Raw genomic sequence first — 12,121 nt, forward strand, 5'->3', positions numbered from 1 at the left:
CCCTTAGTGCAAAGTAAATAGATTTCTTTGCGCGCTAACCTGAAATTTTGTTCCCTGGTTCCTCAATTGCTTCGTCGAGTCCAGAAAAAATGAACACATGACAAAGCCGGCTTGGCATTGGTAGATGGCCATGTTTGTAAAAAAATCTTCTTATTTATTTGTTTTTTGTCGCTACCTCCCCCCCCCCCCCCCCCGTATCTTCCTGTATTTATTCCATTGACAAGGGAATAAAACGATAGTTGCAAGTAGCGCTCTGTAGTGTGTGTTTCTCTTCTCTGTGTGTCATCAAATGTTGCGCAATCGAACCTGTAATACACCATCTCAGGCAAATTATTGGGAGGGTACTAGATATTCTCTGAAGGAGGGTGGTGCAATGCCAAAGCATGCAGACACTTGACTGCCATACATGCAAGTACGGCAGTGGGACAGCAGTGGTGCAACTTTATACATACGCCCCAGCCTCTGGTGTGTCATTTTTCATTTTTGTGAAAATCAACGAATGCAAAGTCGGCTGCTACCTTGCCAAACCCCCCTTCTACATCCTGCCGCACTGTGCTCATGCGCTTATTGAAATAAACCTCGTGGGGGTGCATTGATACACCTCTAAAAGGCTTAAGGAGCAGGGGCCGGAGTGGGTAGGCTGGGTCACCGTAAATAACGTATTCGTGGCCTTGGGCGACTTTCTACAGGTCGCAGGTGAGGGCCGTCTTCAGAATTCCTGAAACAAGGTTACAGCTCTTGTGAGAGTAGAAGAAAGAGATTCATGCAAATGCACTTGTTTTGCACAAACAGATGCAGCGCGTGAGCTAAAGAAAAGTTAAGAGAAATTAGGGTACACATGCCCACCATTAAGCATGCAAGGTGCTGGTAGCTTTGAAATGGGTGAGCAGAAGGCCTCTCTTTGAAAAGAATGTGTTTGTAAAAAAGGCAACCTTTCAACCTTGTCAACTTCATGCGTCGCGCATGACTGAAAAATTTATCTGAAATGTTCATGGCAGTGTATGCTATCTGCTGAATGTGTTTTTGTTTTTCACAACGCGTGAGCGGTGGTTCAGGACCCCTTAAATTCTCGGTCAGACATACCTAAGTCAGCAGGAGAATCAAACAAGACAAACATGTATAGTTTGATATTGGGTGTAAGTGGTCCTGTAAGTGTAAAGTGGTTCTGAAAATACGGAACCCGCCAGGGCAGGACATGCATAGGCAGCTTCGTAGCAATTATAACATTGAATATTACCATAATAGACTAGGTATTTCAGTCATTGAAGCTAGTCGCCATGGCGCATTCGAGAAGCAATTAGAGGCAACTTCACGCACCAGCATCGTGGCGCCGACCGTGAAATGGTGCATCCATTTGGCATATGAAACCATTGGGGCACATCATGGCTTGATATTTCTGCACGTGATGGCGTTTGTTACCAGAGAAATGATCTTGCTGTCCGACTGAAGGCCTGCAAATTCGTCGCGCTGTGCCGTCAATGCAATCCCAGCAGTTCTTCAATGGAGCACCTCTCCTGTGAATGGCCTGATAAAAAAGAAAAAGAAAAAGAAACTGCGGAAACAGCTATCTATAGCAAGAAACTCTAACGTATTGGGAAAAAGATCATAATAGGATTAGATCACGGTGTAAAATATACTCATTAAGTGTGGACATCGTGCCTTGCAGAAAAAGCTAATTATGTCCTTGTTTCGAAATTGTGCCACAAGATGTATCTCTTACCATACGTGTGTCCCGTTAGAGCTGGCAATTCTTGTATAGTAGAAATGTCCGCTTGTGTGGCGTCGTTTCATGCATGCAATTGTGTGCAACATACAAATTTACTTGACTGTTCTTTTGCCAAATCTTCATCTGCACATGGTTACGTGCGAAGTAAATAAAACAACTATTTTAGAAGGTAATGAAACGACACACTTCTTCATAAGTATACGCACAGCTTGCACTACAACACACGGACGAAGAATAGAGAAACACGAGCCCTGACTCACGACTAAAAGATTATTGCGTTTAAACACGTATCTTCTTGGATCACTATTTTGTTTTCCACAAGAAATGAATACCACCCTGCCACTGACCAGGCAGAAATATCCACGTCAGTCTTGTGCGTGATAAGAGAGCGGTCTGTGTACCAGTTACAATGGCAACAAGACCATTTCTTTTCTACTTTTTGCTGGTGCAATGTACCAATTTCTCACCGGATGATGATTTGACCGGCATACTCAAGCGCAGCATGAAGGTACATTACCTGGAAGCGCTCGCGACTACATTCTTTGTCATGTGCGCACACCTAAAGAGCGAATATATTGTCACGTAGAGTGACGTATGAAGAACACAGTAGAAATACTGTGGAAGACGAAACTAACTTTTATTGGGCGAACCTGTGCCCACAAAAACAGGCTACACTTAAAGAACGGCGACAACGGCGAACACACTCGGTGATTGTCAAAATCTGATCAGCGGGTCAAGTGCGTCGGCTTTTACAGATCAGTCGTCGAATGTTCCAGAGTAACCACTGGGACCCGCCTGCCTTCCACAAAGTTCTACACCATTCGCGTCGCGCATACATGCAATCAGATTACACAAGGTTTGGCGACAGCAGACAGCGGATAGAAGCATCGATAACATTCTAGAAACCTCTGATACATGTAGGTGCGTCGTGCTCTGAGTGATAACATTTCTTAGACGTTAAAAGCGCTCACCCGTAAGGGATAAACGAGTTCACGTGTCAATTCCCCCCTCTCAAAAGGCATCGTCCCGATGCTACAAACATAACAGGAGAGTGAAACACAAAAGGTCACTTGTTAAACAAAGAACAAAACAACAGAAAACGAAGCCCAAGGTGACACAATCCAAAAAAGTCCTAAGTTCAGCTATGCGACGTTCCCAAAGTTAATTAGCGCTGGTGGAACGGCTTAAGTCGCACAACATGAATTACTTCAGGTCGTGAGCGGCGCCGCTGTGATAGCGAAATGCCGTCTGGCACGACCTCATAGTCGAGTGCGCCAATGCGTCGGATCATCTTGTATGGTACGAAATAGCGCCGTAAGAGCTTCTCGCTCAGTCCTCGTCAGCGTATAGGAGTCCAAACCCAAACCCAAACGCGGTCGCCGGGCTGGTACTCGACGTAGCGTCGTCGAAGGTTGTAGTGTCGGCTGTCGGTCCTCTGTTTGTTCTTGATCCGAAGACGGGCGAGCTGTCGGGCTTCTTCGGCGCGCTGGAGATAGGTGGCGACGTCAAGATTCTTTTTGTCGCAGACGTGCGACAGCATCGCGTCTGGAGCAGTCGCCGGATTCCTGCCGTAAAACAGCTTGAACGGCGTGATGTGTGTTGTTTCTTGCAGCGCCGTGTTCTAAGGAAAGGTTACGTACGGCAGCACCGCGTCCCATGTCTTGTACTCGACGTTGACGTACATTGCTAGAATGCCAGCGAGGGTTTTGTTCAGGCGCTCCGTGAGACCATTCTTCTGCGGGTGCTAGGCTGTTGTCCTCCTGTGGCTTGTCTGGCTGTATTGCAGAATGGCTTGGGTGAGCTCTGCTGTAAAGCAGTTCCTCTGTCGGTGATGAGGTCTTCTGGGGCACCAGGTCGCAGCAGGATTTTCTCGACGAAATATTTTGCCACTTCGGCTGCGCTTCCTTTCGGTAGAGCTTGAGTTTCAGCGAAGCGGGTGAGATAGTTCATCGCCACGATGATCCACTTACTTCCGGATGTTTACGTCGGAAACGGTCCCAACAAATCCATCCCGATCTGCTGAAATGGTCGGCAAGGAGGCTCAATTGGCTGTAGTAATCCTGCTGGCCTTGTTGGTGGTGTCTTGTTTCGTTGACCGTCTCGGCATGTCTTGACGTAATGGGCGACGTCGGCGGTGAGACACGGCCAGTAATACCTTTCCTGCATATTCGACAGCGTCCGGGAGAATCCGAGGTGCCGAGCAGTTGAATCGCCATGTAGGGCGTGGAGTACTTCTGCACGCAGCGCTAACGGAACAACAAGAAAGTTGGCACGGACTGGTGAGAAGTTCTTTTTTACGAGCAGGTTGTTTTGTAGCTTGAACCAAGACAATCCAAGCTTAAATGCCCTAAAGACAACGTCGGTGTTGCCTCCCAAATACTCGACGAGGCCTTTTCGCTCCGGGTCTGCTCGTTGCTGTTTAGTGAAATCTTCCGTGCTTATTATTCCAAGGAAGGCGTCGTCGTCCTCGTCGTCTTGCGGCGAGGGATCGATCGGGGCCCGTGATAGGCAGTTGGCGTCAGAGTGTTTTCGCCCGGACTTGTAGATTACCGTGACGTCATATTCTTGTAGTCTGAGGCTCCACCGCTCCAGCCGTCCTGAAGGGTCCTTTAAGTTAGCTCGCCAACACAGCGCGTGATGGTCGCTGACCACTTTGAATGGCCTGCCATATAGGTAAGGGCGGAATTTTGCTGTAGCGCAAATGATGGCGAGGCATTCCTTTTCAGTCGTAGAATAATTGCCTTCCGCTTTTTACAGCGACCGGCTAGCATATCACCCGTTCAAGTCCGTCTTTCCTCTGGACTAGGACGGCACCGAGGCCTAGACTACTGGCGTCAGTGTAAATTTCGGTATCGGCGTACTCGTCGAAGTGTGAAAGTACCGGTGGCGACTGTATGCGTCGTTTTAGTTCTTGAAATGCGTCGGCTTGCGGCGTTTCCCACTTGAATTCGACATCACATTTGGTGAGATGCGTTAGCGGTTCCGCGATACGTGAAAAGTCCTTGACAAAGCGCGTATAGTAGGCACACATGTCAAGGAATCTACGCACTGCCTTCTTGTCGATGGGCTGCGGGAACCTTGCGATGGCAGATGTCTTCTGCGGGTCGGGGCGGACTCCAGGTTTGCTGATGACGTGGCCTAGAAACAGAAGTTCATCGTAAGCAAAGCGGCACTTTTCCGGCTTTAGAGTAAGCCCTGATGACTTGATGGCCTGTAGTTCTGCATCGATTACATTCTAGAAACTTCCGATACATGTAGACGCGTCCTGCTCTGAGCGATAACATTAATTAGACGTTAAAAGCGCTCACTCGTAAAAGATAAACGAGTTCACGTGTCAATATTCCTTACAGCAGGGATTAGACTTCATTGCTAAGCCAGCACTGCTGCTCACGATGCAACAACATACCTCATTGCCTGCACTTTTGACGTGACTTCAAAACTCTAGCACCACTACAACATAATAAAGCAAGGTTCTCCCTTGCCCTCCTTAACACAAACCCATACAAGCACACACGTAGGTGAAAAAGCATGCATATCCCACATGCTTTGGGAATCAGTTGAAGCAAAGCTTCCTTTTATGCTGGCACTGCCTGACCATTAATTAGTGCGGAGGTTTTATGTTCACAGTTTTGTGAAGTACGACAATTTTGAAATGACAGTAAACATTATCTTGGGTGCAAAATGTGTTTGTCTACGCAGCAGAAATAATACACAGTGAGATGTTTTATTGCGGTTTGTCCTGCACAATTTGTATCCGGGGCAAGTTGTGTACTGTCACCACCTCACACAGCGCACTGCATCCTGGCACAACTGTTTATGTGCTGGACTGCAGCTTGCATATTAGTGTTACCTTGATGTCTCGGTCTTGGTGTGAGCAAGGGCTGTGTAATGGAAAAGTATGGAACGTACTGTGTAAGGTTTAGCATTTAAGTCCCCCTTGTGAAAACAATCATCGGTACCACCACTAGCTCTGAAGGCAGGCAAAGGTGTGTTGAAGTGTCAGTGCACAATGTTCATGCCAATGGCCTCGTACATGAAATTCGGCAGCCAGAACATTTCGGCTTTCCTTAAATACAAGTTCCTTGCCGTCTAATAAGTTGGCACTGGCCAGTGCGCATCTTAAATTAATACTCTCACAGCTCTCATTTCCGATGAAATGAGAGCTCTGTCGAATTCTGAAATTCCATAAAGCACCTCCAGATGACACCCACATTCACTTGCTTTGAAGGATTCATACATTTGTAGTGTCGCCTAGCAAACTGCCATGAGCAAAGAGCAGTAAAACTTTTCACTCATTTCATTACTACATAGTTGAAAGTAAGGACCACACTGATCACATGGTGTGCCTGTTCGCGTCATACTACGACACATGTGTTAGCAACGGTGACAGGACAAGCGCAAGACACACACTGTTTACCTGCAGCAGTCTCATACGGCTGGTTAAATTCTGTATGGAGGCAAAAGCTGTAGTGCAATGTTCTTTTCGATTACTACAGCGAAATTTAAAACAAGGCTTTCCTTTACATCCATAAGCTATCAGGTTCCTTTGCTGAGAAATAACATGGCACACCTTATGATGCTGTAATCCTTCTAGTTCTATGTGGCATATGGACAAGCCGCATTGTGCATTGGCTCGATGACGTCGACTCGCGATGTATGCAGGTATACTTCTGCTCGTCGACAGCGCATTCGTCAAACCCTAAAGCCTTCAGCCATATGTCCCCGAGTTGCTTGCTTCGAGAAGCTACACGTTGCATTTTGCAATGTTGTTGATTAGGGCATTTCGTTACTGTTTTCAGAACAGTAAAAATGAAATGCGTCGGTGGCCTAACTGACCATGCATAGCTTTGCTTTCTCTTTTACTGAAGAGACCCCAAACGGGGCATGCTTCCTGGCGTCGCCTTTGACCCTCTAGCCGCATGCTGCTCATGTGTACATTCTGCACGCTCTCGGCTATCCCCGCGGGAACGTCGAAGCAAGAGCAAAGGTGGCTTCGCTTAAATGAAAAAAAAGTACGCACATAGGAAAGGGGGGGGGGGGGAAGAGGAAGGATCTGTTTCACACTTCTGGTGAAAGCGTGCTCTTAGCTGGGAAAACAGCTCCAGGTTTTGTAGGTTGAGCCACCTGTGCTCCGTGAGGTCCGCTAGGAGGTGTCCAAAGTAGTATTCGATATGAGGCAAAACTTTAGACACCACACCCGATAACACCGAACTGTGGCAGCTGAAGAAGACCTCAAGATCACACAGGCGTTTGGGATAGGCGAGACGCTGCAGCCTCACGCACAGCGCCTCGCAGCCTGGAACTCGAACCGTTGAGCGCTCTCTACCTCTTCTGGAATCAGTAAGCCTGTCAGCAGATCGTCCAGGTCCGATTTATCGAACCTGAAGGACCGGTAGAACACCCTGCTGTCCATGTCATCCAAATTAAGCAGGCCATGCTTCCGAAGATCCCGCCGTGGTTCCACTGGGAGCAAGTGCACATCTTCTAATTTGCCCCAGTGCAGAGATCGCAGCAGCAGTTCGTGGTGAAGCACGTTATATGGCACCGCTGATAAACGCAGACTCAATTGTGCGCACAATTCGAAGACGAATTACCGAGAGTGCTTGCTTAAACCTGGGTAGATCACAAAGGAGCATTCAGCGTTAAGGCATGGTTCAGGCTTGTCTTGGCAAGGCTTCATGTTGGCTATTTTGGCGCGTAACAAACGCAAGACAAATGTTTCTTTATTGCTTCGTTCAAATAATAAAGCAAGCAAATTACTTACTTTATAAAGAAAAAAAACGACTTAGCATGGTTTATTGAGTGTCAGTTTTTGGCAATAAATCTGAGCTTGGAACGTAGCTACGCGGGCGTTGGGGCGTGCGGGCGTACGGAAAGCATGCTAAAACTCGTTTTCTCGCTTTCCTCCAGCAACTCGGTAAAACGGTAACCAGGAATCCGGTAATACGCCCACGGGGTGGCTTTGTGGACAAGCTAAAGCTCCCTATTAAGTCAAGGGCTCTAAACATACCAACCCCAAAAGTAGCAGGTCATAATCGGCTACCGCAATGTTTCCTTCTAAAGTAATTGGCCATGGCTGTAGCATGGCGACTTTTTGGCAACTTTCTCAGCGCCTGCAATGAACTGGTTACTTTTCACATTTTGAACTTGGCAACCTTGATTCGTAGCATCCATTAATGGGCCCTTCTCCAGGCCTCATAGCAAATTTTGGTTATACGCTGGAAGTTGTTACGTGTCCTCTAGGGAGCGTTCTGCCGCAAAAGATTTTCAAATCGGCTCATTACTATCCGAGATAGAAATATTTCAGTGCAGCGAACCCATGATTTCAGATCGCTAGCTCCACTGCAAAGCGAGACGCTCTCTTCACTTCCCCGTTTAGCCTCCACAAGCGAAATTCTATCCCTGCGTTCTCTCATACCGGACATCGAGGATCGCGCGACGCATACGTCACGGGCCCCGCCTTGATTTTTTTCCTCGTTGCTTTTTCTTTGTTTTCTTTTCGCGGCACTGGGCATTTTCGCTGACAGCGTCACGCGCGAGCTGTTGCGATTGTCTCGTTTCGCGCAGCGCAAGATTTTGCGCGCTGTGCACAAGGACACGTGACTACCGGTATAGTTCAGTGCTACACGAATACTGAGGCAGATACAAGTGGATCGCCGAACATGACCACGCAATGGAACAGGGTAGATAATGGTAGTTTTGGTACCTGCGCAAGTGACGGCACGACCATGGGAACAAGCACGCTAAGCGGAAGTACCCCCCCCCCCCCCATCTCTCTTGCTTCGGTGCGAAGTAAAACAAAAACACGCAGATATTCCGTTTGTGTTTTATTTATTCTCTAAACTTCAATTCGTCAATTCAAGCAACAGATCAAAGAAATAATAGATGTTGCCTTGAATAATTCTCCAAGTCACGTGTCTCGATGATTGACGTCCCACTGCGGACGCGAGTACGTAGACGCAGGGACACAAGTACGTCACTGTCTGGCTTGGAGCGCGGTCGCCGCGAGGGAAAGGGAAAACGGCGTTCGGATTGAAATTTCAGACTTTTGCAAACACTATCGTTAGCGCTTATTCTATGCTCTGCTCTCGTCAGCTCAAAGTGGTCAGACCTAGTGAGGCGCCCCTTAAGAAGTCGAGGCAAACTATGCATTGTGGCGAAGGGCAGAAATAGCTCTCCGCTCGTCGCAGCTGAGAGTGTCGCAGGGGACCATGCTGTACGAAAAAGTCTGAATAAGAGCGGGAAGGAGATTGCCGCCTGTGCAACATATATAGTGTTACACGACATAAGGCCGCATCGGGACGGGGTGCAGTAGAAGCACAAAGAGCGCACACAAACCCGCGTGAGGTGCGCGTCTGCGTGCAGACGATGGCGCAGGAAAAACAGGTCCAGACACAGGGCGCATTTTCTTGCGCGCTGAGGACGTCATCTTGCGTTGTCGTCGACGTCTGCGCGCCCAGTGCGGCGCAACTCGGCAAGCAAAGTCTAGGCGTACTGGCCGGTTCTTGGCGCGTACCGAGAGTTCAGATCGTTGAGGGGGTAGGCACCATCCTTCACTTTGTTGTCCCCACTGTGGGGGTGATTACTCCCTGCTCGAACCAAAGCGGCTATGCGACAGGGGCACCACAACTACCACTTGGCGAACCTGCTTTTAATGTTGAATAAAGCCAGCCGACTCTCGGTTCTCTAACCTGTCAAAACATGTATTCCTTGCCTCCGCTAAACAGAGCTCCCAACAAGTGGTGATCCAGGACTATAACTTTTTTTTTCGAACACTAGCCATGGACGAGGCTGCTCCTACTCCTGTTGACAGAGACAACGCTGCGATTACGTCGCCTGTCATCGCCGTAGAGCTTCAGCTTCCCAGCTTTTTATTTATTTATTTAAGATTCCTGGAGTTTTGCTTATGGAAGTAGAGGCCCATTTTCAACTCAACAACTGAACATTTGAGTTGTTGGTTTCAACTCAACATTTTTCTTGTGAAACACAGCTGCTAACTTTTACTAATGACCTTCACGCGTTCCTTGACGCCGGCCTCATCACTGATTGCATATACTTGGATTTTGCAAAAGCCTTTGATAGTGTAAACCATGAGCTTCTTATACTTAAACTAACCAGCCTAAACATTGACCTTTTAGTACTGCACTGGATACGCGACTTTCTTTCTAACCGCACTCAATTCGTCACGGTGAATGGAACCGATTCCCTGGAGGCACCTGTTTCCTCCGGAGTGCCACAGGGTTCAGTTTTAGGCCCATTACTGTTTTTGATTTATATAATGATTTACTTACTAGCATCGCTTCTTCTGTCTGTCTTTTTGCTGATGATTGTGTTATCTACCGCAACATTTCTAATTACACTGGCACAATAATCCTTCAAAGTGACCTAAATAATATTTCTGCTTGGTGTGAAATGTGGAAAATGAAGCTTAACATTCTTAAATGTAAATCAATGAGAGTATCGCGTAATAACATGCCTTGCCCAAACTACCTTCTTCACAGCACGGCGCTAGAATCCGTAACTACCTATAAATACCTCGGTGTTCATATTACTAATGACCTTTCATGGAAGTACCACATTGAGCACGTAACATCAAAGGCCAATCGCATGCTTGGTTACCTGAAAAGAAACTTCTCTCTCGCACCTTCATCACTCAAGCGACAGTTATATATCACTTATGTCCGATCTAATCTCGAATATGCATCGTCAATCTGGGACCCTGGCCTTGCAACTCTTACCAATAACTTGGAGGCAATGCAGAATCGCTCAGCACGTTTCATCCTAAATAACTATCATCGAACTTCCAGCGTTACTAACATGAAATCGATACTTAATCTGCCCCCGCTTGCATATAGACGGAAACTATCTCGACTTGCATTGTTTCATAAGATCTATCATCATAATCCTGTTCTTAGGACCCGTCTGATTAAACCGCCTAATTTTGTTTCATCTCGACTAGATCACCACCATAAAGTCCATGTCCCTCACCAAAACACTGCAACATACTCGCACTCTTTCCTGCCCAAAACCAGCCTCGAGTGGAACAATCTTCCCGCCTCATTAGTTAACATTACCAACTGTGACCATTTTCGTGAAGCTCTTTCCAGCGGAATTTAACGCATTCCAACATTTTTTTTTTCTCTTCTCTATGTTGGTTGGGAACTTCATCTTTTAGTGTCTCAATCGGCTGCAATGGTATTTTCTTGCCGTAATCATTGTACAAGCCTTGCATGACAGTGTGAATTTTCGTTGTTATTAGAAATTACATTCGTTCCCATTTTTGAAAATTTTTAATTGTGTATGTGCAAATAACTGTATTTATGTTGAATGATTGACCCCTCCCCTCTGTAATGCTTGTATGCCTTGAGGGTACAATAAATAAATAAATAAATAAATAACTCCGGCGTATCACTTCGCAGACAGCGAGGTTACTGCACGCCGTCGCCGCGTTGCCCTCCGACATCGCCGATGCCATAGACTACTTGCTAGCGGGCACACCTTCGGCCACAGCACACGACGACCTGAAACGCGCGGTCCTTCAACGCCTCGAGCCATCGCAACAGAGTATGCTGCAATAGTTGCTCTCCGAGGAACTCGGCCACCAACGACCATCACAGCTCCTGCACCGGTTGCGTCAGTTACTGGGTGAGCGCTCCCTGAACGAGAGCCAGCTTCCCATTTTGCGCGAGCTGTTCTTGCAACGCATGATAGTCCGCACGCATGATACTGGCGAGTTCCGACGAGACGAGTCTCGATCGGGTAGCTGCATTGGCTGACCGCATATGTGACTGGGCGTCTTCGCAACAGCTACCTATCGCCGCTGCAAGAGTCTCAGAGCCAGGAGACCGACTCTCACACCTGGAGCAAAAAGCCGACCACATTACAAGTGCACCAGAGAAGCTGACGACGGGTAGCAACATAGGCGGCCAACTTCGGGGCAGCCATTCGCCTTCGCAGTCTCGCAGCGCACCTAGAGGCTCGCCGCGGCAGTTGTGGTGGTACCACCGTCGCTTTTGCACCGGCCAGTCGCTAACGGTGGCATGCGACATCGGCCGTCGCGCAAGCCGCCTATTCTTCGTAGTCGACTGCATCGCCGGCACCCGCCTTCTCGCCGACACCGGAGCTGAGCTGTACCGTTTCCACCACGGCCGGAGATCGCCAACGCGCCAAGTCCACAACCACGCTCCGCGCAGCATAGAACAGAGCCATCGCGTCGTATGGGCTCCTGTCAATAAAGCTAGGCATCGCACTCCGGCGCTTGCACAGATGGCTGCCTGTGATCACCAACTTCAGCTTTTTATGCTGGGAGCAGACTTCCTCAGCCATTTGAATCCAGTTGTATGAGCTTCGAAAATGTGTCATGAGGATACTGTATTGCTAAAAAGTTGGTGTACA

At 47.9% G+C, this 12,121-nt stretch overlaps 1 pseudogene; it reads right to left on the reverse strand.

The window, feature by feature from the left end:
• Positions 1-330: 330 nt before the first annotated feature.
• LOC140213062 (uncharacterized) lies at positions 331-11,775 on the reverse strand (annotated as a pseudogene).
• Positions 11,776-12,121: the final 346 nt, after the last annotated feature.

Source organism: Dermacentor andersoni, chromosome 1, assembly GCF_023375885.2.
Source record: "Dermacentor andersoni chromosome 1, qqDerAnde1_hic_scaffold, whole genome shotgun sequence".
In the NCBI taxonomy this organism is placed as follows: domain Eukaryota; kingdom Metazoa; phylum Arthropoda; class Arachnida; order Ixodida; family Ixodidae; genus Dermacentor; species Dermacentor andersoni.